The following is a 6,590-nucleotide window of genomic DNA, read 5'->3' as shown; positions in this document are numbered from 1 at the left end:
GAATAGGTCTGCCAATATTCAGGAGACACAGGAGACGTAGGTACCATCCCTGGTGGTAGTTTAGGCGCTAAGTCATGTCCAACTCTTGTGACCCCATGGACTATAGCCTGCCAGGCTTCTCTGTTCATGGGATTCTCCAGGCACTAATACTGGAGTGCGTTGCCATTTCCTTCTCCGGAAGATCTTACCAACCCAGTGATTGAATCCAAGTCCCCTGAATTGCAAACAGATTCTTTACCGACTTAGCTACAAGGGAAGCCCAGGTACCATCCGTGGGCTGGGAAAATCCCCTGGAGAAGCATATGGCAACCCACTCCAGTACTTTTGCCTGGAAAATCCCATGGACAGAAGCCTGGCGGGCTACAGTTCATGGGACTACAAAAGAGTCAAACATGACTGAGCGACTAAACAGCAACAACACCAAGGTATATTCTGGCAAAGTTGCTAAACAACTTTAACTAAACAAGTATAAAGAATTATATTCACATCCAGGTAGAAAAATAAGGGAGATGACAATGACCTCAGGACTGTCTGAAACATCTGATGCCAGAGGATGGTGGTGTGCAATATCTAAAAAAGCCTGAGAGCAAAGTATGACCCAAAATATTACATACAGTCAAGCTGGTGTTGATAAAATACAAATTGACACTCCTAAACTCACAAAAGCTCAAAAAGCACAATAGCTCAGATAACAACAGCTCTTTAAAAATCTCCTTGGGCAGAAATCCAGTCAATCAAGAGGGTAGTCAAACTTTAAAACTCAGTCTTAAGGAAGTTAATGGTAAAAAAAAAAAAAAACTGGAGGTGAGATTTTAATCCATTTAAATATAAACCAAAAACAACTGTGGGATTATGGAATTAAATGTAAATGACATCAGAATATTTTGTTAAAAAATAGAAACTGCCCCCAAATTGGAACATGTAGTCAACAAAACATTGATTCAAGATGCTTAATAGCTCTCACAATCTTGTTAAGTTTAGAAGGCTATGTTAGGGGTGACTATGTCTTATAAGTAAATATTCTGATGATTTTTAATTCCTTTAGTTTCACTTCAGTTATTTTGTTGTAAATAAAGTACAAGTGAAAATAAAATCTAAAAAGAAAATTGATATATAGTATCATATATATATATATGATATATATATATATATATATATGTATCTTTAATGCCCAAAGAAAAGGGATGGAATAACATTCACCAGATAACAGTTACCGTATCTGGGTAGTAGAATTGTGGATAATATAAAACATACTTTTGCTTTCTCTCGTAAATTTCTGTGTTGCTTAATTTTTAACAGTAATAAATTTATTGAGTGCTCTTTGTGTTATTTTGTGCTCTTGTTGTTATTTAGGCTCTGGGCATACATCTGTGAGCTGTAAGAATAAGGTCCTTGCATCATGGAGCTTACTTTCTCATTAGGAAGATAGGCTATATGTAAGAAAACAAATAAGGACAGTTTGATGAGTGGCATGTAGGGGAGGAGCAGGGTGCCTGTTCCTTAGGGTCAGAAGGGAATGAACACTGAGCTGAGCTGAGACCTGAAGGAGGAGAGGAGCCAGCCTGTGCAGTGCCTTGGAAATAGTTTCTGGACAATGGTAAAATGGTTTCCGGGTAGGAGAGGACTCTGCACATTTGAAGAACAGAAGAGAAGCTAGTGTGCCTGAAATATAAGTGGGAGAGCCTGGTGGGATGATTTTGAAGACATTAAAGGGAATCTGAACATTAAAGATCCTGGGAGGTCCTGGAACCAGCTAGGATTTTATTCCACTTTCATTCGGAAGACAGACAGACAGACACACACATGCACACACATTTTCAGATTTGACCCTGCATCAGCTTGGAGTCATTTTGAGCAACCGGAGCACAAACAGTTCTGAAGAGAAAGCTGACAAAGCCTGATCCTTGGATATTTCACTTACGCAAGCTAATAAATTCCTTATTTTGCCCTAATATTTTCTGCTGTCATTTTGAGCTATTAAACAGTATCTAGTCCCAGGCACCATGTCATACGTTTTGGCCCACTATCAGGAACTCTCCGTGAAATGCTATTTGGCGTCAGTGACTTTGTGCAAGTTGAAGCCTATATGCTATGTTAAAAAATAGAGGAAATAGATTTTAAAATCTCAGTCCACATATACCTTTTTATTAAGTGTAACGTAATTTGTAGAAAGTGAAAATATCTCTGAGGAAGTCAAGGGTGGTGGGAGATCTGTAGTCATTAGTCATTTAACTGATATCTTTAAGATATTTTTGGAAGTGGAAGTGTTATTCTCTCAGTCATGTCTGACTCTTTGCAACCCAAGGGACTACAGACTGCCAGACTCCTCTGTCCATGGGGATTCTCCTGGCAAGAATACTGGAATGGACTGACATTCCCTTCTCCAGGAGATCTTCCCGACCCAGGGATTGAACCTGGGGTCTCCTGCATTGCAGGTAGATTCTTTACCATCGAGCCACTAGGGAATCCCCAAGATATTTTTGGTGGTATGTAAATTTCTCAGTAAAAAATAGATGATGTCATAGTTATTCTTTAAATTATTAGTTCAACATAAACTCATCTAGAATTACTCTTTTTAACAAGTCACCCAGAATTCCAAGCTTTTTTCTGTACAACTGGCTTGTAAAGACACATTGTAGCATTTACTAATAAACAGCCCAGCTGAGAGCCTTGCACCTTGTAAGTATACAAAAAAGTGTTGATTCAGCTTTGTATTCGGATAGAATTATTTACAAAAACATCATACTCTACTTGTGTGATTTTATTCATTGGTCACAAACAAAACCCAACATAAAAGGTTTTTTTTCCTTTTTTTAAGGAAAAGAAAATCAAAACAAACACTCCCCCCTTGTGGTTAAAATTCTAATTACAAATCCTTCATCTTACAAGTGGGAAGAAATTTGATACAAAAGAGCTTTTTACAAATATTATATGTACTTTACTGACCATATTCTAAAACCAATATGGAATCTCCCAGTTTCAGATAACAGAATAAAGCCAGACCTCAAAATTTCATTAGTGAAATCTAAAATATACACAACAAATTGGTTAAAAAAGAGAGAGAGAAAAAGGTCTCGCACAAGGGTTGTTAACCAATGGAAAGCAAAGCTATGTAAAGGAACATAGTGTGGGCGCTAGGAAAGCTCCTCCTAATAGCTTTCTGGAATCATTAAGAGGAAGAGCTGAAGTAAACAAAAACCTGAAAAACATTACCGAAGTGGAGTTGGTGAGTCAGCAATCTGTAGAACTGGAAAACCCACAGGCTACAGAAATAAAAAAGAAATCTGAGGCAGTTGCAGATGCATGAAGAGGCTGAGTCCAGAGTCCTCGGTGGACAGGCCAGGCAAAGTCCTCGTCATCGTAAAGGTGCTCAAGAAGAGAGCCAAATTTACTTGCCACACAGCAATCTGGGAGTAGAACTGACTAACACCTGAATACCGGGCAAGAGCACACGCAGGGCTGTCTTTCCTTAAAAGGAACGAAGATTCCAGAAGCCCAGATCCAGCTAGAGGTTGAGAATGATCTGAAGCTCAAGTTTATCCCTGGACGTAAAGAGGACAGCCCTGCGTTAGGAAGTAAACCTGGCTGAAGGCCTTTAATAAAGGGCCAGAGGAGAGAACAAAGCCTGATTTGGCCAAAGAGGCTGCAGGCAGGCCTCGCTGAGGAAAATCTCTTCTAACCCTAACTGTCACCCTGCCCCATGCCCTCAGGCTACACGTAATTTTTCCTTCTCTGTACCTCGGAGGTCAACAAACATTTTCTGTAAAGAGCCAGACAGTAAATATTTAGACATCCCAACATCCGATCTCCGTCACAGCTGCTCAACTCTGTTGTTGCGCCATGAAAGCAGCCGGTGACAATATGAAGTGAATGAGTAGAGCTTTGTTTCAGGAAAAATGAGTTATAAAAATTGGAGATGGGCCACTTTGTCCCTCAGGCCATATTTGCTGACCCTTGCAGTATCACTTATATAGTAAGGAAAAAACAGTGGCGTGGAAGAGAATTCAGCTGCATTAAACAGCTGTCTGAAACTGGCCCTAAAGGAAGGAAAGCACGCGTCGGGAATGAGCCTCCCTGTCATTCCAGGTTTCTGTTTGAGGGTATTTTCCAAACCCTGGCGCAAGGGACTGGTATTCAAGAAGAGAGCAAGCAGAACAAAAAGAAAAGCATGGAAAGATACAGTGTGCAAACACCAACTGAAAAACACCTGGTGTGACTATATTCACATAGAAATATGTATATATATTTTAACTTTTATCTTATATTGGAGTATAGCCGATTAACAATGTTGCAATAGTTTTAGATGGACAGCAAAGGGACTCAGCCACACATATACATGTGTCCATTCTCCCGCATACTCCCCTCCCATCCAAGCTGCCATATAACCTGGAGCAGAGTTCCCTGTGCTATTCAGTAGTACCTTTTAGGTTATCCATTGTAAATATAGCAGAGTGTACATGTCGATCCCAAGCTCCCTAACTATCTCTTCCCCCTATTCTTCCCTGATGGCAATCATTAGTTCGAGAACAAAATATATTATAAGGCAAGAAGTGTAAGAGTTGAAGGATATTATGTCATAGTAAAAGGGTCAATTTAAGAGGAAGGTACAATTCTAAATTAGAATATATCAAATAACATTACTTCAAAATACATAGAGCAAATATTTACAGAATTAAACAAAGGTAGACAAATTCACAATCATAGTTGAGGATTTTAACACATTGAAATAGACATATAGGAAGAAAAAATTTAGCAGGCATATAGCTTTGGATACAACAGTTAATCAATTTGATCTCATTAACATATAGAACACTAACCTAATTCTAGGTTAGTAGATTTTTTCTTTAGGTGCCTTAAAGATATTTCTCTACAGCATTTTGTTTTTATTTTCTCTTATGTTACTTTATCTTTGTTCCTCTTTACCTAATGTATTTTTTTTTTTTAATCTCTGTCTGTCTTTCAGGTCTTCTCAGAGTCTTAAGATTTCATATGTTTTATATGTTTTGCTCTGTTTTTTAGCTGTTTCAATTAGAAGGATAAATCTAGCCCATGTTACTCTATCTTAACCAGAAGAAGAAGCTTTTTCCATGGTATTTGGCAAGGAAGCCAGAGAGGTACAGTCTAGTTTGTTTCGCGGGGCATGAGAGTCTAGCTGCTTCGAGTTCTGTGCATACAAAGGCCGGTGGCTAAGAATTCAGGACTCAACTTTCTAAGTGTGTGCTCAGTGCTCAGTCACTAAGTCGTGTCAGACTCTTTGCAACCCCGTGGACTGTAGCCCGTCAGGCTCCTCTGTCCATGGAATTTCTCAGGCAAGAATACTGTAGTGGGTTGCCATTTCCTGCTCCTGACCCACAGATCAAACCCACATCTCCTACGTCTCCAGCACTGTGTGCAGACTCTTTACCGCTGAGCCATTGGGAAAGTCTTTCGAAGCATATATTTTAATTTAAAACTCTTATTTTGCTCTGTGTTCTCATTCCATATACCATTGTGCTTTTTCTCCAGCTCTAGGTTTCTGAAGCCTGATCTAAACCTCCTGTATTGTATCTTTCTCATTTTTTTTTTTATATTTGCATGCACTCAGCCTGCCATATTGACCACAAAACCTTGCTTTTATATTTTTAATGCTGGTCAATTCTCTTAGCAGGTCTATATATTTATTTTTACTCAAGGAATCAAATTATTTAGTATAGTTCTAAAAAAGAACAAAGCAATCTAATGCTTAGTTAACATTATCCAGACTTCCTCACATTTCACTTAGCTTTGGGAGTCCATTTAATTATTTTACATATCTTATGCACTTTTATTCACATTTTATGCACATTTGAATTACATGCATTTGAAGTCATCCCACTAAGAAACAGTAATAAAGTTTCATTTTGTAAAATATTTGAAATAACAACAATTAAAATTAATTAATGATAATCAATTAATCCAATTATCAAAAGCAATTCATTAAAATCAGTCCAAAATTGCTATTCTCCGAATTAGCTCTGAGTGCATGCTATTTTTGCTTTTGCCACATGATGGCGTCACTTTAGCTAATAATTATGAATATCATTTTCCAAAAGAATTCTGTCTTAAATTATGTATCTTCTGAATCTACTAAGACTTCGTAAATTATTCTTTTGTATATATAAACTGTGACCACCCAGTTTGTACGACTGACTAATCCAGTAGTTTGAACTATGGAATAATCAGGTCTAATCTATCAAGATTCTCCACAGATCCTTCACGATGGGCACCTGAAGCTGTTGTTTACTAAAAGTTTTTGCTGTCAAGTTCAGAGATGTCTTTATGAAAAGCCAAGGGAGTTGTACAAATTCCAGTGCTCTGCTCTTATTGATATATAATTAAGTCAGCTAGGAATGCTTACTGTGTGAATGTAAATGCTGAGAGATTAAAATATACCCTGATCAATAATCAAAGATAAAATACTGGGGGAAGATGGAGATAGTTCCCTGATTCATAAGGTAAGCTTATCAGGGATAATCAATGAATACAGTGTAACTGTATACAGGAAACAGTTAACTTTTCTTTCTCAATGCTTATGAAGCCTTAAACATCAAGGATCCTTTCTGGCTGTGGCT

The sequence above is a fragment of the Bison bison genome, unplaced genomic scaffold (genome assembly GCF_000754665.1).
Source record: "Bison bison bison isolate TAMUID 2011002044 unplaced genomic scaffold, Bison_UMD1.0 scf7180017864378, whole genome shotgun sequence".
In the NCBI taxonomy this organism is placed as follows: Eukaryota; Metazoa; Chordata; class Mammalia; order Artiodactyla; family Bovidae; genus Bison; species Bison bison.
The sequence above is the reverse complement of the archived record's forward strand: the minus strand, read 5'-3'. Positions refer to the sequence as shown.